Consider the following 24,165-nt stretch of genomic DNA (forward strand, 5'->3'; position numbering starts at 1 on the left):
GATTATTTGGGTTAATGTGCCCTTCATTCTCTGGGTGGTGGAAAGTTTCTGCTTTATTTTCTAGCTAGGAGGGCTTTGTATTTCTGTCATGCATCATTATGACAAGACCCAATAGTAGTAAAACCTTCTCTCCTAGCTCTGTGGGAGGTTGATTTTCATGACATCCTTTATCCTCTGAGTAAGCACCTGCTTAGCCTGATTATTACCTTGATGTTTCTTATCTAGATTATATCTAATGTGAAATGCTACCTCAGCTACAATATGAAAAAATAACTGTCTACTTGTCTCATAAATATGTTTTCAGCAATTACACTTGTTACAAATGTTTTTAACACATACTGAGTTTCACTGGATTACGAATTAGTCTGAAAGTCTAGGTTTTAGTCATACCTCATAATTAGCCTTAATTTATATGGTTTATGTATTTTTTAAAAGCTGGAAAATTATATGAGTGTGCATTCATATATATATATATACATATATATATATACAATAAATTTAATATTGCCAAGAGACAATTTAAATGTTATAAAATTAAATTCATAGTTTAATGACTTTTTTTTCTAAATTGAGTATAATATTAAAGCTTTTAACAAATAGTATCTAGAGGATTATACACTATGATTTTTCATTCACTTAACATTGTGATTTAAACAATATTAACCATCATATCATTTCATCTTAACAGAAAGACAATCAAGATGAAATCTTAATTACTAAAGAACTGTCAAGAGACATTAACAATTTAATACTGATTTTTATAAAAGTAATGATTGTCCTATTACATATGCTGTAATTTCCCTTTCCTGACTGCTCTAATAGTTTCTCACTCATTAAACACTTATTTTCTCACTACCTGCCAGCAGTTTCATAGGTGGCCTCATTTAGAAAAATTGAAAGAATATGAAAAAAGATAATATGAAGGAAAAATTACAGTTGAAAAGAATTACAAATGTAAAATATAAACTCAGGCTACTTTGTGTAATAGAGTACACATACATAGTACAGCTGCATTTGAGAAATGCTTAAAGGAAGATAATGAATAAAGAATAAAGTGATTTTTGCATACATATAAAAGACAAATCATAATTAAAAACTTCCAGATTGAACAATATTATACAGTTGTTAATCTAGGTAATACTTTTCTTCCAAGAAATACATTAACATCTATGTGTCCATTTGATCTGTTCCTTGAGACAAAAAAAAATCCAACATTAACTTGCCACAACAATGGGAATATAAAATCTAGAAAAGATGTAATGAAGTACAACTTCTCATATGAAAAACTGCTATCGAGGTAAAATCTATCAGTTGGACAATTAACCGGTTTCCCAGTTCGTTTCATAAGCTACTGAAAGGCTGAAATAACTCCCCAATGTCACACATCAAAGTTGTTCCACAATGTCATATATGAATGCCTGGTAGAACCAAAGTCTGAATCCTTTCATTAGCAGCTATTTGGTAGTAAAGTGTTAATTCTTTAAAATAAGATATTAATTTTAGCTTTAATTTCTCAATAATTTCCTTAAGTAAACTTTCCCCCCTCCAAGTGAAAAATCTGAACGTTCTTCCCTTCTCAGACCAAACAACATTTTAATCAAGGAAGATTTCTCAGCATGCCCTGAAGTCTAGTCAGACGCAAACAGCTTCCAAACCAGTGAGGACTACCCAGGATAATCACATACATTTGGAGACACACCTTTGAATAATTACCCTACTCGATTCAGAACAGAGACTTGAATGTGTTTACCCTGCAAATCCAGTGAGTGATAGAGCAGAGAATGCACATCCATGAGACTGAAAGGTTTCATTTTGTCCCAATAAAATCAGTAGCATTTTTTTAAACTTCTGTTTCATGAAATAGCCAAAAAAATCCCATGGCAATGTAAGTTTTAATTTTAATATTTTTTAAAAAATAAAACTGATAGAAAAATATTTATTGAATCCTTATTATCAAAAAAAAAAAGACTGTAGTTTATTCACTGTTTGGGGTTTCTTTTAGTAGTAAATATAAAAAAGGGGAAAATGTTCAGAATTTATACTCCTAAAAGTGTCACATTTACAGAAAAAGAAGATGGGAGATCCCTAGAAATTTTTTTTCCAAACTTTGACAAAAAGGATTGATAGCTTTATGACATCCTAGAAATTCATGTACAAGTTTGACCAAAATTCTGTGTGTCTACTCAAAGAAAAATTATCTGTAAAATTAAATTTTGTTCTGTCTTTATTTGCCATCATTTTTACTTAGCCTTAGTCTAATATTTCTTAAGGTCACTGGATTAAAAATCTCTAAACTTCAGCAACATTCTGCTCAGAATCAATCACCTTAAAGATCTTTTTTGTGGGCCAGCGATCAGGTAACTGCTCTTAGAAATGCATTTGCTAAGGTTGAGTTTATTTCCTAACCACTCTTACAGTGCAGGAGGTAAACTGTAAATCAGTGTGCTCACAGCTGACACTGGCCAAATAAACCACGGATGTGTGAATTGTACAGGAATGTCACACACAGGACCAAACTCTGGATACCTGGGAAAGCTGAATTTGCAGATCTCATTTCCAGAAGTGATTACATTAGACACTGGGTAACAGAAAATGTATCAGAGATGCTGAAAAAGCTTCAGACACACTATAAGTATGCCCAAGAGTAACCTAAAGCTGAAAGACCTGCTTGGAATTCATATGGTGTAAGCTGAGAATGTAAGATCTGGGTCATCAGATAATCATCAAGGTAGAATCTAACTGGCTTTTAGGGTTTAGGAAAGATTTTCCCTTTTTCCATATGGAGATTATGCCACTGTCATGATGTAAGAGGGCTTGTGCATTTCATTCACCTACTTGTGAAGCCTCTGGTCAGACAGAAGATAACGGATCACAAATACACCGGGTTTAATTTAGCACACTGGATAAGCGCTCGAAAAGTTCTGCAGACTTGTCAACAAACACCCTCCACAGATGCTATATTCTGTTATCTTTAATCTGCACAGACCTTTTCTATTGACATTTTAAGTAAGTGCCAATGTCAGCAGAAATGAGAACAGATTCAAGGGCTTTAATCAAGCTGGAGCCACTCATCGGTTGCAGACCACGTCAGTTGGTTTCTGCCTTAAGCAGAGCTGCCAGTACACAGTTAATCTCCATTTCTCAGCTACTTCCAGGGCTCATGGTGCCCACCTCTTCTCCTCCTAACTGCTGATTGAATCTGAATGAAGTATTTAGCTGTAATCCAACAAGTGTATCTGAAAAGGTGGCATACTTTTTTTAGCAAGCCACGGGCTCCTTACACAAACAGTTGCAGAACATGGTTAAAGCTCTTCAAACAACTACTGAGTGCCCAAGTCTTATACAGCAATCTGGTGCAAATGTCAGCCCGAGATGGTCTGATGGTTTAAGCAGACAGGATCAGTTTTGATGCCATTATGATTACACGATGTGGGCCAGCACATAGGGTAATGTGGAATTGCCTAGCTGTTGTCAATCAGTCTCAAATCCCTAATTCTTTTTAAACATGAATTTCTGGCACTTAACTTCAATCCCAAAACTATAAGAGCCCATGCAATGAATTTGTGAAATGTTTCAGCATTTAGCACTGCACTGTAAACAACCTGCTACACAGCATGTTCAATATGAATTAAAATGTTTTTGTTCCTAGATTTTAGAAAAATTTTCCTTTAAACTGAATTTATGGATATTTCAGTTCCAAGCCAACAGAGCAATATTAACATTCTCACAGGGGTGCGTGAGTAAAAGTAATCACTAATAACACTGAGAGAATATCAGTAACTGTCATTCAGGAAAGTTCTTGCCCTTCCCCCTTGCATTCAGATTTAAATACATCATCCTCTTTAAAGTGGGATTTAAAACCCATCAATACATCTTTCACCTTAAAGACAGGCTTGTGCATGGTAGGATTGTATCTTCCACTTCTTAATATTGCAGCAGTTTCACAAGTCCTGGTGATTGGCAACAAGAAACTTTAAGGATGTTCTCTCATTTCACTGTGCAAGAATTGAATTAACACAGCATAACAAGCTCTATGTGCAAACTTGTCTTTCTCAAATATTCACAAGAAAATCAAAGTGTTCACAAGATCCTTGCCTGATTTTATACCCTCCCCTTCATATTGAAACATCTTGCTGTATTCAAGATGTATGATCCTTTTCACCTTCAAATTGGGGAAAATATAGTAGGAAAAGTAGAATAAAGCAGTTTTGCAAACAGTAGCATTTCATCTGATAATGAGCTGAAACAGAAACAGTAAAATCAGTCTTTACTGAGAAAATCTGGGTTTAGGTTTTTAGACTCCATTATTATCCGTCTGTTGCACTCAGTTATCATTAACTTAGTGTTTGTCAGGATCCATTAAGGCCAATTAGCATGTCAACAAGTACAGATAATACAGTTAAATATCCATCTAAAGCCCTTTCATACATGGTATTATTGAGCATGTGCCGAACCCAGCAGCAGAGACAGGCATGTGTACCGTGTGTGCCTCCACAGAGGTGCATGCTTTATTAATACTGACCTGGAAGTGACATTTATACAAGACAGTATTTGAAATTTGGATTATCAATCACTGGAGTAATTCTGAGCTTATGTGGAGACTTATGAAGACAAACGACACAATATAAAACCTTGGATGACAAGAAATAAGTGCTTCAGTGTTGTTTTAGCCATAATATTGAAGGATGTAAGCCAGTTGAAGCATGGTGAATTAATTAATACCTTTGATTAGAGAGGCCAATATGGATGGGAAGAAGCAAAGGAGCACCTCTGGAAATTGAGGTTATAAAAAAAAAGACCTCAAATCAACAACAACCAACCAAAAGATCCCTCAACCACCAAAACACTCCCCCCAAGCCCCCCACTATAGAAGATTGGGAAATTTCATGTCACAGAGAAATGCATAGAGCAGTAATTTCAACAATATCTTTGGAATCCACCTAAGTAAGCCACTAAGCTCATCCACAAACATGCAACAATACAGTTTACCAGAACAAAGTTAACCAAGATGACAGCTGTTTCTTCTGGAGGACTGTCAGCCAAATGAATTAACACTTTGCTTATTAGGAATGCATTCTATTTAAATGTTCTTTAAACACCTCATATCAATCAGTACCTCCGGTTTTCTTGTTTAGGAGCAACACAATATATCAACTAAATCTTGAGTATTTGAATGGATCACTACAATTCCAGCTGTGGTTTTTTTCATGTATAAAGAAATGTGTTTCAGCAATTTCAAAAATTATACTGTAATATATTCCTATATTTCCTTGGATCCATTCGAAAAGTATCACCTCTTCCTTTCCAAGATAAAGACTGAAACTTGTTATACCAAACATTCTCCAGTAACAGCTCTCCAATTAAACAGTAAAATACATTATTCTATTAGAGAAATACAGATAACCTTCTAAAGAAATACACTTTAATTCAGTCACAACTTCCAATGTTTTTTGTGAAGTCAAAGCAAACACTCACAAATATCCCTGGTCTCACAGAATCCTACTTAGTCTAATATTCTTATATTGCTGATAAGTATAATATTAATCAAGACTCCAGAAATAAAATGTTAAGAAATTTTAAGTAAAAAGGGAAAGTAAAGCTAACTAAAGCTTTGTAATGTATATTTAACCTTTTTCTTTATATTTTTTAGTGGTATTGCAGCAAATCAAGATTATAAGAGGAATTATATTGGCTAATCAAAATGATTACAAACATCTCTCTAACTTCTCAATGAAATGAAAATTTGATTTGATGTAAGTACACAACTGCCTCATGGTCAGCATAATGTATTGAAGACCATCACTATAACATAAATCCCTTGCATAGTTCAGTCTAACCTAACACCCATTACATTTTCCTAAGCACAGTTTCTCTCTGGCTGCCTCCAAAACACAGCTTGACAGCTTGGAGCTGGTTCCTGCAATAGTCACTGTCCCTGTTTGCACAAGCTAAACTGTCCCAGCTCCTGCAGCACTGAGCCTTCACAGGAGGCTATGGGTCTTTAGATAAACTTAAAGATTCATAGCTACTACCAGGGAAGGCCTTGAAGATTAATGAAATCTCTGAAGGACTTGAATTTTGTTTCAGTCTTGTTTTTCTCTTCATCTTATTCATACAATTCCCATCTTGGACTACAATTACAAGCAGAAGAAAAAGAAAAGGTAACAAAACCCCTGTGGCTGCTTTCTCTGAATGTGCTGGACCTCAAATGCTTAATACTTTATAGGGCATGTTTCTACAGACCATGTGGAAGATGACATACATCAGGTGCAAATCTCAAAACCATTCCACAGTTCCGAACAATTTTGATATTTGCTCTTATTTTTTTCAAGGGCAATTTCTAACTGAGTCAAATAACTCACCCATACAGATTTTATTTCTATATGGGAAAAAAAATATGCGAAGAGCAGGAAGAAAACATTCAAATATGAATTTGAATACTTAGAATTTTTACTACATGGGCTGAAATTTTATCAGAATGATAAAATTTGGTATTTATACCCAAACCTGGATCCTATTTTACCCATGAAACAGGAAACACACAGACTACAAATCTGCCATTTTCCAGATCAAGATGGACACTTGAGAACAAGTACTACAGAAAGTTATAAGACTATGCCTAAAGTAGGAAACTATGTTTTAATTCAGCCTAAATTTATCCAACAAAAAAGAAAATCATTTATGACATAAAGGGACCAGCAAGACTTACAAGGGGAAAAATTATTTAGAGCCTCCCAAAAAGTATCACTACAAAAGCAATAACCCCGGGTCACACCTGTGGTACAGCACTAATTTTTTTTTTCCTTAAAAGCATGTGTCTCCCTTTTTATTTTTTTTTTTTTTAATGGGGACTTCAGAGGCAGTTGTTAAACTAAAAACATCCCTTTACGTTTGGGATGAAACTAGAAATCAAAATCTTCCTCACTGTAGAGCAATATTACATTTCCCCCCTTGTAGACTTATTTCATAAAAATGTCAGCTATTAAGTTAACGTTATTTAAAGGGCTTTAGTTTGTAGTTACTGAATGCAACCTAAGCCATATCCATAAAGGTCTGACATTGATCCCTGGTTGTATAAAACATGATACAGAGAGGCACTAAATAAATAATCTGTATACTGCTTCCAAAGCATCTCTATTTATCACTGCATTAATGATAAGGATCTGATTTAAAGTGAACCCTAGCAAGGGTCAAATCCGAGCACAAGCTGTAATATGATCTGCAAGAGTGCTGATAACCTGAAACAATATGAAGAAATCCTATCAGATAAATAAAACAAACCCGTTGTCCATTAAATGGCTCAGAAAGAGACCAACAAACCAAATATGGACTGAAGCATATGTATTTTTTCCCTTTTTTAAAAAAAAATTATTTTATTTTAAAGTAGCACAGAAAAGCTGCACCTGAAGATCAAGACAGTCTAAGGCTAAGGAAACAACACTGAGGAGAATAGCAAAGACTGGTCTTTAAAAAAAAAATGTATAGCCACTCATGAGAAAGTTTAGATGTGCCCTTCCGACTCTCAGAGACCTCAAGAAATACCACCAAATAATCAAAGGCAATTGTTTTCAAGGCATCACCAAATGTCTGACAGGAACATTCCAGATCATAAAAGAAAATGGTATTTTTTATTTTTTAAAATATATTCATTTTAAATATATTAATTCTTTAAAATCATATAATGTAAATAAAGCTATCTCATAACTTACTGAAGAAAAATCTCATTAATCTTTTTTAAAAAATCCAAAGAATTCAGAGTCTTGTGGAAGAAACAGAGAAAAATTGTATTTGATCAGTGTCTGTCATAAAAATGTAAGTAAAAAGAATACAAAATGTAAGTTTGAAGCTGCACACCAACATGGAATGTCTGCCCAGGGTTCTCATACCACAGAGCTTTGTGCAGTTTGCTTTCCAATGTCATTTGGGTTATCAGCCGAAGCAATGACAAGCTCAGGACTGAAACTCAGGAAATTCACATTCCACACCCATTCTGCTGTCCCAAAACTTCGTTAGACTTAAGAATGTGAAACTAAACAGATCTATTTTGATCTTTTTGCTTGTTTATATTTTTTGTTGTTTGCATTTCAGTAAATAAGCACCATCCCACCACTTCAGGCATGGTTTGAACAAACAAGTGCTCTGGCCTGAAGACCACACAGAAGATATGTCAGGAAAGGAAACCAAAGCACTGATAATTTATCCAGACCTCATGCCCATCTTAAAATTTAGAAAGGTTCCCAACTGGTGGTTAACAGCTTTCTCTGACATTAGAACTACTTTTTATAGCTTATTCAAATGACGATTAGATTAAACAAGTGATCTATTCTTAATATATATATACAAGACACAGTGCTAAAAATTACCAACAGACAACTCTTATTTGCACTGCATAGTCTCAGACAAGTTGAGACCACAATTTAAAAGAAGAAAGAACAGTAGCTACAGCAGAAGAAATAGTAGAAAAAAACTTGCATTAGGGCCTCTGTGTAAGGCTTTATTCTGCTGGACACAATATGTTGTGTTTAGGTAGGTGCAGAAAACATTTTCAAATTTTCTGGCTCATCCATTTTGGCTTTGAGCAAGGTTTCTTTCCCCTTCAATTCTATACAGCTCTACATAAATAAATGAAATAAACATATTCTAATTTTTCTGAAAGATAATGGAGAGAGGCTACAAATACAGAGGAATATGTATTTGCTAAGCAAAAGTGAACATCCCTGTGAACTTTTGCCCTTCTAGCAGCTCCACCAGTAAGAATGAAAACAATTAGTGGAAAAAAGAAAGAAACAAGGTATCTACATAAAATAAAATATATAGATATTAAAGTTATAAAAGGTAAGTAGTGGAGAAAGAATTAGGAAAACAGGAAGGTTGTGAGCAATGAAAGCCATTTAGAAGTGAAAGTACAACAGCGTGGTAGAGAATTCAGAAGGGGGCAGAGTACAATGAAGACAAGTTGTATGCAATAAGTGCTTGGAAAACAGAAATGTGTTTACATCTGTGCTTTCCTCTAACTGCTGAGGACAGGTTTTATTTTTTGTTTGCCTTTTTTTTTTTTTACTATTGTTTACACACTTGTCCAGATATTTGAGCACAGTTTGATGGTCAGGTACGAAGAAATGTTCATAATTCAGTTATGAAAAACAGTTTCTGAAAAGCTGAATGAAGAAATCCCACTCTGGGTTCCAAGATTCATGTTGCCCAGCTTCAGCTATTATATACAGAAAATTATATTTCATCAGGACAGCAAGGGTAGAAACAGCATCTTTAGGCTGTATTGCCATGACCCAGACAATCACCAGTGAGAAAAACACATAGATGGATTATTTAATCATGTGGTTTGGCACTTAAGTTTCAAGTAGTTTCAGAATATTTATAATAAATAAATAAATTCATTTAGGACATATGCATGGGAGAAGACAGTTACTAAGCAATCAGAATGTGCTAATAAATGCATAGCCAACTAGAACTCTGTCTAATTAGATCCTCCACCTAAAAGCACAGGTGTGAGCACCAGGGTTCTACCATACTACCCAAAGTTCTGCGTAAATATAAAAAAATCAGTCACAGAAAGGTGAGAAAGAGATTCAAAGGAATATAAGAAGGACACATGCCAGCTAACCTCATAATTCTGATCTCTACCATAATTATTAAAATACAGTTTCAATTCACTTTGAATTCTAATCAATTTTCCAAAAAGTCCCTCTAGGTTTTTCAACCAAGAGATGTGGGCCGGGTATACTGCCCAATTAAAATCCATGACAATGGAAGCCAGTTACTATGGAACTGGTGGGAACTGGGTTTTCCCAAGTCTATGTGTCTAACAGAATCTTTTCCTTTTTATAACAGCGTACATTATAAACATAAAAGAGTAGTTCCCAAAACAATTCATTTGACAGTCAAATGCTATATGACAGCTTCTTAGCTACAAGTTTTCTGGTGAGAGAGGAGTTAAGTTTGGCCCTGCTGCTTCATTATTCAGGTGCCAAACAATTCACTCCATTCAAAAGAGATAAAAAAAATGGGGGATTGTATTATTGGAGCAGACAATTCTGTGTTTGCACCATAAAACATACCAGGAAATTTTACATTCAGGTTCTGCCCAGATTTACACCCTCAGAAATGTGATTTAGGAAAAACACAGTGTGTGAATGTTTCAGGCACATAACTTTTATGAAACCTGTATTCTGCTGCCTGGACTTGTGCGAGACAGCTCCTGTGTGTGACTGGGGCAAAGACAAACTGAAGCTTTTTCTCCAAGGTCACTATTAATTACCCTTCTATTCTGCCCACTCCCCATTTATCTTAAGTAAAACCATATTAACAAGATGATTATATACCTATTTAAAGGAATAAAATTATTTATTGTCTGAAACTCCATTAGAACTGGCTGCTCAGGACTGAGAAGCTCTGCAGGTCCACACATTAAATTGCAAGCAACAGCTTCACAAACATCTGTTTTTCCAAGCTTTGTCCAATTACATCTCTTACAGAACTCTCTGCAGTTCATTTTATTTCTATGAAACGGGAATTATTTCATTAAAATATTCATTTTAAAGCAAATTTAATGAAAAAAGTTTTCATTTTAAAAACCTGAGAGTATTAGAAATAGAGCATTGTTAATGCTCTATTGATAAAAATTGATAAAAACAATTATTTGTACATTATTCTTGATCTTTGGGGCATGAGGGTTTTTTGACTTTTAAAAGACTCTGCAGCTCTAGGCAATTGTAGAGTTGTAATTTTGCAAATTGCTTTTAATATGTATTTAGGCAAAACACACTGAAAATTCTTGATGGCTTAGGAAGCCAAAATATTGCACACTGCAGGCCAATTATGTGATCACTCCTGAACTACTAAATATTATTACGAAATCTGAAACAATCAAGGGTATAATATGTTAGTGCTTAGCATATGAGGGATACCTTCATTAAATGAAAAGATTTATCTATGATTTGAAAATTGGGAGCCTGCTGGAGGGCAACATACAATTATAGAGGCAATTATACTAATATAATATACTTGTGATCCTGTCTCCATGCCTTGGTTCTGGTACTGCCCTGTGTGCACATGCTGGGAGCTGCAGCCCCTGGAACATGAGGTGTCTGATACAGCCCAGCCAAGCACTGCCAGGAGAGGGCCAGGCAGAGCCCTCTCCCTGCTCTGACACTCTCATATTCAATATCTGCTCTCCCTGGCAAGCACCTCTGTGTGAATCTAAGGAGGACAACCTCCAAAACTTCAGTCATTTCTTGGAGTTATTGTAAATAAAGTTAGGTTCCCTTTTCTCCATCAGCTGACCTTCCATCCACAGGAGGGATCCTAAAGAATACTGTCTCCTGTGTTCTTTGTTGCACATACAGCCCTGGTTTTCCCTACCAATTATCACACTCCTTCAAAACACATATATGATTTATGTCTATGATCTTTCTGTAACCAGATCTACAGCTTGCAGCAAAACCTCTGTCTGCAGATGGATTTTAGGAGTATGCCACACTTCAGAGCACTCACCAATCTCATTGCCCACTGAGAGAGGTGCCCTGCATTGCCTAATACTTTTATAAATGTTTATTTATTACTTTACCATTACTATGAAAAGTCAGGCTATAAAAACCCTTAGAATATACACTGAAATAATACAAAAATATTGAATCAAACTAAATTTTCTCAATAACAGAAGAAAAAATTTCAGAAGAAAGAATAATTAATATTAAATTCTGTATTTTAGGTCAAGCAAAACATTTAATTTTGAGATACTTATAAAGAAAACAAGGGACATGACAAGCTGCATCCACAACAAAGAAAGTTGTCATCTTTCCTCATTTCTCTTTCCCTTCTCCCTTGGACAACACATGCCTAAATCCCTCACTTCCTGGGAATGCCCTAATTATCTGCTTGCAGTGTACAGCTCCACCTCTTGCAGACTTCAGTGCCTGCTCCAGTAAATGTTTATTCTGATTAAGTAGAAGAGGGTCCCAGATCTCCAACCTAAGGCAACCCCTTGGAGGTAAAAGGTGCAGGTTGAACAAAAGCAACAAGAATTTTCAGTTTTAAGAGAATGCAACACACACACACACACACACAAATAGGAAAAAAGAATTATGGAAGATTAATTTTGGACGACCAAATCTATGGTTTTTTCAGTTTCTGTAACATTCAAACAAGTTCCAACAGCTCTGTTACTAAGCCAGTTGAACTCTGCATCTCTCAAAAAGTCATACCAGTCTTGTTTTACTGTTGCAATACTTGTGGTAGAAAGGAATTTAAATCATTAACCACGTAAAATAAATGTTGAATAATTTTATCAAAGAGAACAGAGACTTGTTTTCTACACAACCACAAATATGACCTGCTGACATTTACCAAAAAGCTACTTTGTATTTTCTGCACTGACAAGAAATCCCATGTGTTCATACTGTGTCACACTACAAAAGTAAGTCAGCCATGGATTAACTTCCATATGTTCTTTTAATTGATTTAACAAATATAGATAAGATAAAGATACTTATGTGGTATTGTAAAGAGCACAGACTAAGACCTGGTCACCTTCTGCGCCTTCCCAAGACAGACCTTTGTGGGCATTTCTTGTGAAAGGAGCCAACTTTACAGCACATATGCAGGAATTGAAGAAAGATGATACACAGGAGAGGGGATTTTCAACCTTAGTTCTTTAATAAAATTAGTACCACAAACTTAAAACTTTCAAAATACTTCCATAATTGCTTTCTTTACAGTTTAAAATAATACTAATGGTATGTTTCCAAGACTAATTGCTATGATTTCACTTCTATGGGGATTCATAATCCATTTTAATCTCTCACAGAACACACCCTTTAAAGCAGAAATCAGCTTTCTAGACACCCTGGAGAACTAGAAACCTTTAAAAGAATATTTTACTGTCCCTTTGCAGACACGATCACTCCCAGCCTGACTAGTTTTCAGATTCACTCTCAGAATGGATGCAGGGGCTGGTTTCTCCTTGGTCACACCACATTACATGCTGAGACAGTGACGGTCTGTGGGAATTTAGTAACCCGTTCAGAATTCTACATTTTATAAGAGAGAAAATGTCAGATGTGGTCAGCCTCCTACCCTTTTATGGCTGACTTTTATTATTCATTCCTGCCTCTTACTGCCTACACCTCCTGAGCAAATGTTCAAAATTCTATTCAAATTGCAAAAGCCTACTTCCTCTGCAGAGAATAATAGATTCAAAGGAGGACAAGTGTTGTTTATTAGCAATTATCATGAAAGTCCTTCCTGTAATTAACCTCAGCTTCATGGACACTACTATTTGCACTTCAGCTATCTCATAAACAGTGGCTACATTTCCATTATTGTTAGGGAAGATGAGTCATTGCAGAAGAATGTTTATCTCAAGTCAGTTTTAACTAGCTTTTGTCTGCATGAGATATTAGTCACTGGTACCTACAAGATCACAAGAAAGTCTGGATTTGGGCTTCTTTTTTAAAAACCTCTTTCCTCTTCCCCTTCATATATTCAGAATTTGTCAGTAACAGCATCAGGGCTGAGAAGTACATAAAATGCTCTTTTGAATTAAATGTACACTTTGCCTGTATGATCACTGAATCATAACCAAGAAGAATTCCAGATTCAGCCCAGCTAATGGGAGGTCTAAGACACTGAAAAACTCAACATTTGCTCTGTAGGCCATAAAGAGACAATGGTGAAGGATTTGTTTTAACATTTTTCAAGCTCTCAAAGAGAGCTGACCCACAAATCAGTGATGTATGCCTTTGGTCTGATGAAAAAAACTCCCAAACAACCCCCCACTTTATTCACAAGACACAATCATATATGAGAACACCACGACAATTCACATTCCTAGATTTTTGTTTTGTGCCAACCTTTTCATTTATAATTGAACTGTCTCGACATGAGATGTTAATAAAAACCCTTATATCACACACAGAACCTAAATGTATATCTCAGTTCCTTGAAACTTAAAAGACTAAAAAACCAATTGCTTCTCATGACCTAAAAATACATACAGGAAAAACTTCTGTACCTCAGAACTATTTGCAGGTATTCACCACAAGACCTGGGCCCTTCTGAAGGGTATTCAAGAACATCTTTCAATGTTATAAAGAATACATAAACAGAAGGAGTACACAGTAAAGTTAAAGCTTTACTAGTAATACAGTATTAAACAGCATAGTTGTAATTCTTGCAATCTGACTGTATCCTAAATTAAAATCTGATTCAGGGGGCATAGCATTTACCTTCACTACTTATTTAGCTACCAGGCTACCAAGCAGAACTCCTAGAAAAATAAAAACATCAATTAAGACTACCTGGCACTTGAAATTCTTCCCATACTCACTGCTTTGCGTAATTTCATTTCACATTCCCAAGTGCTAATTCCAGAGAGCTACATCAAAGCCTACAGAAATTTATGTAAACTGTGAGGTCAGAGATGAGAATATTCCTTTATTTTAGATGCAAGTTTACTGGGCATTTGACATTTTACTGTTATTTTCCTCTTGTGGGAGATGCTGGGTAACAGCAAGTCAGAAGAGTAGACCTGGAGCACTGCATGCAAAAGCATCTACATTTGTACATCCATTTCATTGCAATGGTAAGTTTTAGAAAAAAAATCCACATTTTTTTCTTTTTCCTTAAGCAATTTTTTAATGCTGTTGGTACAGATTATGTTTGACCCAAATAAGATCGAATGCCATTCTCTTGACAAGGTATTTTTCAATGTACACAGTGAACCAACTGCAGACATAAATTGTGTACAAGCTTGTTTTTTTCTTTCCCAGTGGGAGTGGCAACTGAAATCTGGACCTTTGCCACGCTGGTCGTGCAATTCAGATCACAGTACTTACAGAGACGGGATGGTCAGTGCACCAGCATACTAATGCATCTGACTGCTAGACTGGCCATTGTTAGTGTTTTATAAATTAAAGTAAAACCACAGTTTAATGTCAGACCATTCCACATAATTCTAGAACTGAAACATAACTTCTGGTCTCACCACCTATGACTAAGTGATAGTTTTGTAAACTCACTGTTCAAGTTTTCAGCTGCCCTAGCAGTGGCATTGAAGTTTTCAAATATATTAGAAAGAAAACAAACATTTCCTATCCTTTTCTTTTTTCTTTTTTTTTTTCCTGAGGCCCATGAATATACAACTCTGTGGTTTTCAGTTGTGCATAAGAATTATCTAACAGTTTGTACAATCAGTTTTTGGTTAAGACAAAAGAGAAATTAGCTATGTAATAACAATAAGCCTAAATAAATCACCATTGAACTTACACGTTTTGCCACAACATCAAATGTGATTTTTTAAATGAGTTCTATTCTTTCAGCAGTAATGCACTGACATATTAAACAATTTTAACAGCAATAAAAAATAAATCACACACAATTGGACTATAGCACATTACTTCTCAGTATCACATAAAAGTTAAAAAACTACTTATTAAATTTGTATTTGAAGTTTAAAAAGTATTTTCATATTCATGAATCTTTAAGCATAAGAATAATTTTTCATGAAGAAAAGGGGAAAAAAATCACATGACAAGGTATGGACATTTGGAAAAGCTGCTATGATGACCTCTACATTTTCAGAGAAAAGGGAAACACTTTTAAAAGATGTTACTAGTTTTGAAATAATGTCTCTTTTTGCATGTGCGCTGGGAGCAGGAATAACTTTTTCAGCTTTAAGGTACTGACAGGAGTTATACTGAATAAGCTCTGTTAGCTTTCCCTTCTGTGCAGCCTTTAAAGCACACTTAATTATAACGAAATGGTACTTCTTTGCTCTGTCAACAAGTTGTGAAGTCACTTGCTCAACCTTTTTCCTTTCATTCCCTCTGCTATTCCTCTTCTCTGGACCTGCTTAATTTTTGCATTTCCTGATTTTTATCTCGGGGAAAACAAAAGGCAGCTGCACTAAGTTACATGAAACAGCAAAGTGACTCTGCTAGTTAGTGATTTGCAGGTTCTAAACAGTGAGTCGTGTGAAATGAAAAGGGGAGTGTCATGTTGCAAAAACTCTTTTCTCTCCCCTTTCTACAGCTGTATTTCTAATCAGCAGAAGATACATCTTGCTGGGAGTCAACCCCCTTTCTCTCTGCACATTCTTAACCTTCTATCTTATGCATGGATCACTGGTTAGCTTAGAAATGCACAGACACAAAAGGGGGAGCTGACATGTGAGGTTTGATGGCAATAATGGCTGTTTATAAGCCTAATCCATCACATTTAGTGGACACCTCCATTTTTGTTCCTCTGAAAAGGTATAAATAATAAAATGGTATAGCTTCGGCTCAGAGGTGCCTTGGTAAATATTTTAACTATTTACAAGATCACATCAATAACAAAAGAAGCATCTGTACCATCCATACAGAGGCCTCTGAATCATTAGAATAGTACCCAGATGGTTCTTACAATTCATCAACAATAAAATGTCTTCATGACAGAGCTTTTGTGACATCATTGATATTTTTATATGCCACTGTTCAATACTCCAAACTTGCACTCTTTTCCCCAAGAACATCTTAGTAAATATTCTGTCTTTCTCAAGGAAAAGAAAAAATCCCCCAAAACCTTAACATAAGCCCCCCCCCCAAAGGTATATCCAACTGCAACCTTCTCTCCAAATAATCAAGGATCCAGATTACTAATATCTGGAATACATCAAGGTTAGCACTGAGTCAAATCCCATGATAAACTGAGGCTACTACTGGCTACTTGGGCAGTAGCAGTTGACAGTTTTTCCTTGATTTTACTTTGCTTGTATCAATATCACATCCAAACAGCACCATGTCAGGGACAGTAACAAAAGGGAGGAAAGGAAATTCAGCAGCTACAAAATTAATTTGATGAGTTTCCTATTTGAGATCTAACAAATCAGCTCTAGGGATAAAGTGATGTTTATTCTATTTCTTCATAAAACAAAATACTTGGAAGTGGTAACACATAGGTATAGAGACAGATCTTGTTTTTATCTAGGTAGAGGCTTTGGGTACCTGAGGTTTAGGTGCCAAATCAAAAAACACAGGAGTAAACCATGCAATTTTAGAAAAGTGTCGAATACCCACTTGTTAAATAAATTATATGCTTAAAATTCTTCATACTAAGTCACTATTCTCATTGAGTGATTGTAGCTGAAACTGGTAACAATTTTTAATAATGTCAGTCTCCAGTATTTGGTTGGTTTTCATCTTATTCATTCATATTATGAATCAGTCTTAAGACTGAAAAAGAATTTACTCAATTCCAAAATATTCTTTAAACATTGAAGTTTCAGTCACTAAAGTTAAAAATCTCTTAAATGTTACTTCAAATGGCTTAAACTGTTATTTTACAATGTCTATACATCAGTACTAAATCTTTTGTCACTAATTGATCAGAACCTTGATAAAATTGAATGCCACCAACATAAAATGTACAGAAAAACAAACCTAAAAAAATGAGGATTTATTCTAAAGAATATGATTATATCCATTTTTTACATCCCTGTACACACCCACAAACACTTTCTCAGAAAGATGGGAAAATGCATAACAGAAGAATGCTAACAAAAAAAATAACAAAACTACATCTTTTTCATATTAGAAACGCCCTTAGATAAAGTTTGAACCACTTCTACTTCCCAAAGATAAGAAAAATGGCATAGAAGTAGAGCAATTCAGAAGCATTCCTGAATATCAATGCTACCCCAATTCCAAAATTTGGTCAATAAAATTAACAGCCGTCCTTTGAATGGAATATCACACCTCTAAATGAGTTCAAGCTGGTGCTGTTATTGTCCAGTGGAATGTGAGATTTACATTTCACAGCTCCTCACCAAAGTAATGAATGAATCTGATCTCATAAACAAACAATTCCAGTTTCATGTTATTTCAGTGGCCCTCCAACAATGTGTGCCCCCACAAAGAAAAATATTTATCATGTTTGTGCTCAGCTCCAATTGTAAATGGGGCCGTAATAAAACGACACCATAAAAACCATTTTCACAGCTGAGTTTGCAATTTAATAAACAGATGCAAACAACAGTCTTTGGAGATCAACAGTTAAAAACAAATTAAGTAGAAGACTCCCCACATCACAATGGGAACAACTGGAATGGCCTCCAGCAATATTTAGTAGAGTCACAAGGTATGTGTCCTTGGACTTTCCACAGACATCAACCTTTGAAGTATGTTATCATGACACCAATGCAAATCAGTCAGATGATTTTAAGGAAAGGTCAAAAGCAACTTGCTTTCTTTGCATGGTCCTAAATATTAAATAATTTCTCTGCAAGCACCAAATATTTTCATACTTGCTCTGTGCTGGCCTATATAACATTTCTTATCCATTCTGTTCCTTACTCTCCATTCCTCTAGAAAAAAAAGCCACTAATATTTTTTTTTTTTCAGTGGAAATGTTATTGTTCATCTTGAAAACTCTTAAAAATAACATTTGAATGCTGTGTTGGATTTCATGCAGAGTTTTCAGAAGTTCACACGGGTAGCACAGTTCTTGGGGTTTTCACTGAAGTCAGTGGGAGCTTTACCCTCAACATATGTGAGAAGACTTAGAATGAGTTCTTGAGAGTCAAACTTTCAAATAATATACTGTCCAAGGATAATTGTGCACAGTACTTCATTGCAAATATATTTTAATGAGTCGTTGAAGACATGCATTAGATTATCATGACTGGCCAGAGATTTCAAAAGAGCTCAGTAATTCACCAGCTAAACCTTCTCTCCTCAGTAAATATGAATCTTGGTATTCCCTGGAGCACCGTGGTAGCACATTAGATCAGGAGCAGTACAGTGGAAGGGATGTAGACAGACAAGAGCCGAGATTTGCACTGAAATCTTGACAACATGCCTGCTCTCTCTGGATTGCAATCAGGCTGCACCACTGCCAATTTTTCCCTTGTATCTGGATATAAGTAATTAATTCCATGAAATGATAAGTGGTGGGATTCAGTTTTATGTTCAGAAGGACTACTGCTTAAGGTGACTAAAGGTAATAGATTAACACAACTATATTTCTGCAGCAAAACAATTACATGATTATAGCTATCAGAAATCCACACTGTGACCTGAAGTCCTTAAACTAAAATACACATACACACATACACACACACACATATATATATACACATCTTCACTTCCTTCTATGACTGGCACAGTCTTCTTCATTGCTAGTAACCCCAAATGAGATTTAGATTTTAATATTGCTTAGGCAAACAAAGTAATTAAACTTAAAAGTCTTCTCACTTTATAGGATCCAGCGTGTGACATACTTCAGCTTAGTATTTATTCCAGTATTTGGTATCCAACGCACTAATAAGAAAACAAAGTGATAAAAAAAATATGCTTTCCCCCCCTTCTAAAAGAAGCCTCCCAATAAAAACGAGTTTTAATGAAAAACTCTACTTCAAAACTCTGACCTGGCCAATGGCCCACACAAGGACTCTGCCTGACAACAGACTCTAAATATAGTATCAGGAAAGAAGAAACTAGCCTGTGCTAAAATATATTGTTTGTCCTTGGCAGATTCTCTGAATTAATTAAGAATTAATTTGGCCTTTTGAATTGTCATGAGAATCTTCTGATATATGTACAATTATATTTTGATGGAAGTAGTGTAATAGCTAAATTGGGGACTGATAAGAGGTTCAAGGGAAACGTCTTCATCTGCAAAAGTTCAAAAGGTTTGAGGGGGCTCCTGCTCTTTGGGATAGAACATCCTGAGGATCCCAGCAAATTTGTCACAATAACCTTTGCTGAAAGACTACACGGGCAGATAACACAGGGACACATGAAGCATTTTCAAACTGCCTAGGTCACAACTTTTGTCTATACACTTCTGATTGGGATAAATAAATGAGATGGGTTTTGAAAGTCAAATGGTGAATCCCTCTCCCACTGATCTAGATCAAACTGCTCTGACTATCAAACCAATGACACGATAATAAAACTAATTCTTAGTTTGAGGATTCTGCACATGCATTTTAGGTTCACATGTAAGTTATATTCTTAGAGAGATCTTAAAACTACAGGTGGCTTGGAATACAGTAAAATTTTTCACACAGCCCTGCTATGTGAACATACACATTCATTTTAGAGGAAGTATTTGTGAAATATGTGTTACTCAAGGAGAATATGAATTAAAGGTTAGGTAAACGTGTCACAGAAAATGAGCTAATTGATGCTCCTCCAAAGAGCCAGTTAGAACAATTTTACCAAGAGACTATGACAATTCATAAAGCACAATTTTAAAAAGTGATCTAAGAATGTGAACTCTAATGCCTCTGTAATCAAGAATCATTCCAGAAATTAATGATACCTTTTATGGTAGTGTAGGTCATAGACCTCTAATCTCATCAGATGGTATTTTGAACACTGAAAGAAGCGTCTACTCCTCCCAAAACAAAGTTAGTTCACATTCCTTTAAAATTAAAATAGAACTGAACACAAAACTGCAACGCTCGTAAGCATCCCTTCCATGCAGTCAGGTAGTCAGCTGAGCACACCACACACTGCATTTTTAGCAGTCTTTTTAGTCTGCAGAGAAAAAGCCAGGTAGCAAATTGCTTCCCAGGTGATTATGCAGGCTCTGATCCAAAGTCCACTTACATAAACAGGAACATTCCCATTCACTTTAACAGGTTTTGGCTCATGCTCCAAGAAACGCACGTTTCACTTACATTCCAGGTTAGCACAGCTCCACTTAATTATTAAACATCTGAGAACTAGCTGGACATTTCTGTATAATAAAATTTCCAGTAACTGATAAGAAAATGCCATTACATTTTTTTCTCAAGCGAAATTAATGCTCATGGCAGATGTGACATTGACATCTTTAAATTCTACATTTTGACGTTGGAAGCCTGTACTCAGGCTGGCTGGAGTTGATGGCTGAATTTCTCTTTAAGACAGTGATAGCATGAGAAGGGGACTTCACCACAGCTGAGCTCTTCAGAGTTTGCATTTGTTTGAACTTGCAGTGTGCAAGTGTATTATTGTCAAAACGGGAGATTTTATCAGACAAATTCAATGTCAGTTGATGGGTGTTGTATGCCAAATCCACAAAGAATGTGAATCTGATACAAGCTGAGTCTTTACTGAGAGATATGAACATTTACAAATCTGAAAGCTCTCACTTCAGTCACCACCACAGCAATCGGTATCTAGATCAGACAGATTGCAAATGGAAAACACTGCACAGACGTTTCAAGTTTGATATGATTTTTTAGCTTCCATCCACTTTTACAGTCATGATTTTTATATTTTATATTTAATATAAATATATTTAATATAAATATATTTAATATTTCCAACAGTTGTTTGTAAAATATCCCACACTTGTTCTACATTTAATTTGGCCTGCACAAGCTCTTGCAGGCTTTCCAGATATTAAAACTTAAGTGGAAAGCAAGACATAACAAAGATGCCTTCAACTACTCACCACTTCCTTAGTTTGGAGGTCATTCTATGCAGGACCAATATGTATCAGGAAAAAAAGTTAAGCAGGCTGTGGAATACTACCTGAAAATGGTTCTCGAAGACTGACACCCTGTCCTCTTCCTTCCTCTCCCCTGTGTGTGCAATCTGCTTTGATGACAAACTGAAGACACTTTTTTACTTCCACTGAATTCTCTTCACACTGTGGTGTTTCTGTTTGTTATATCACTTTGCTACTAAGGGTTTGCCAGAAAGCTAACACAAAACACAGGTATCACATTAAAAGAATTTGTCCTAAATATTTAACAGTTTCTAGGTATTGTTACACCAGCTAAAGCCTTTTTCTTGCAACAGATTGCTGTTGGAGACAGAATCACAGCGTAGGGCAGTATCAGCCCATCCCTTTCAGGATCAAGCAAAAAAGATTCATCAAACTGCAAAATGGACAGACGTTGTGTTCCAAGACAGCAGCAATTCCCAAAACACTTCCAAAACCAGAATGAACAGATGAGTGATTTACAGCTTTTAACATATGCACAAGACCTATTCTCATCTCAGTTGGTATGAGATGTCTAAAGCTTTTAATGACAGAGGGTTTGATCACAGGAGAGCTTCATTCTTCATTCAGGCAGTGCAAACCCAGTGCTAATTTTGGAAATGGTAGGGCTGATCCAATAAAACTGTGTGTATTGACATCACTATAAAACTGAGGTCATAATTTGACCCCTTCATTGCAATAAGGGTGGTAAACCCCTTACCAAAAAGCCCTATTAAAATAAACCTTACAATGGAGAAATATTCATAGCAATAGACTGAAATAACGCAACTGTTTCAATAAGGATTTTACCACAATGTCTTCAATTAACAATATAAAGCCTCACTTGCTATAATTTGCATTAGACACTAAACATAAGACTAAAAGTAAAAGATCAGATTTCTCATGGTTCATGGTCTTTTTCAACTTCATCCCTTCATCAGGTGACTATCAGACATATTTCATGCTACAGTTTATGCCTCAGTTTCCCTACTAGTAATCTGAGAGGAATAATAAATTCTTTCTTAGAAATAGTTCTAAACCTCTTCATTATCTACATAAATTAAATTTGTATTGTTATTAGTTATCTACAACAAATTATTACTTTGCCTATTGCCAACAGTTTTCAAATTACACAGCACATAATCCATGTGTTTCATAACTTTAGTTTACTGATTTTAGTAAAAAAGGTCTCTTAAATTAAATGCTGCTATCCATTTTATTGCTTAGCTTGTACTTTGCTTATTGCTGTGTGTCTGCCAAATTCATCTAATCAACACAACAATCTAACTACAATCAAAGACAGTGGGAGTATTTATAAATCCAATCTGCTGCAGCAACTATGAAAGAATACAGACATTACAGTATTCAGTAATAACAACCCAGAGGGAATCAGCGTATCTGCTGTCTTCAAAACTTTTTTTCTATTCCTTCCATAATCCCATTCGTAGCTTTCTTATGGGTAAACAGCCCTGCTACCTTTAAAGGCATATTGCATATAAAAATTTAAGCTAAAATATCAAAGTAAAAAACTAGGAAGTCCATATTTCCAACACATTATGCCAACAGCGCTGACCCTTATACAAGAGAAGGCATGTACTTTCTGCCCATGGCAAGGAAAGACCATATATTGTGGCTTTTTTCCTGTCCAGATACACTGCACACGTCACTTGCACTTGACAGTAGATCACCTGGATGCTGGAAGCAGATTTATTGTAGGGATGCAGCTCGTGGGCAGGAGATGGGGCAGCAAACGTCTAAGCAGCACCAGATATTTAAACTTAAGTCAGTCCCCAAACCCACATCTAATTTACTTCAACTGGCAAGCCACTGGGCTCACATGAGACAGAAAGTAAATATATAAAAGCTCAGGGAACAATCTGTAAGTTTTGTTTTGAATGTGATCTTGGATATGATGGGACAGGATTATATGGCCATAGCCATGTAGCCTGTAGGGCAGATGCAGAAATATATCCTAATTCTCCAGGGCAACTTAAACCCATTTTCTTCCTACAGATGATGCTTCTACTTTCCAGCCTTCTTAACCAGTCTACTCTAGCCTGCTACTTTTTATTCCCACTTTGCTGTCAACCCATTTGTGGTCTGATTGTGGTCTCAGTCTCATCTGCATTAGGCAGAAGTGACTCCTGTGACTACACAGGTGTGAGATCAGAAACCATCTCAATGTACAAGAAAAGTGAGGTATCAGATTCAGGGTAGTTACAAATATATTTTCACTGTATATGGAGCTGTGTTCAGGAACATTTTACATTTCTAAGGTGTTGCAGTTCTAATATGTTGGACCAGCTTCAGCCAGTGTAAATTAAGCAAACTTTGCCTTCAAGGGATGATACTGGATAATTCTGACTCGTAACACAAAGCAATGGTGACTTACCCGATTTCTGTTCTCTCAGTAACACTTCCCAAATATTAAATTTTAGTGCTTTCCTAACAAATTATTGGACTGCCACTACAGTTTTGAGAAAGATCTGGCCTTTTCTGTCACCATTTCATTTAAATGTTGTGGGGCTGCCTACTAATTTACACAGAACAACTCACTCTTCTCGGCAAGCTTGAGTTGCTTTTGAGTGGACCTGTCAGAAGACATAATTTTGCCAGAGCGACTGAAGTTCTAAGGGAAAAAGCTATTTGCTTATTTGTTTGTTTCAGACCAGTTGAATGTTTTAGATTGAA

Source organism: Lepidothrix coronata, unplaced genomic scaffold (genome assembly GCF_001604755.1).
Source record: "Lepidothrix coronata isolate B3197 unplaced genomic scaffold, Lepidothrix_coronata-1.0 Scaffold54, whole genome shotgun sequence".
Lineage (NCBI taxonomy): Eukaryota > Metazoa > Chordata > Aves > Passeriformes > Pipridae > Lepidothrix > Lepidothrix coronata.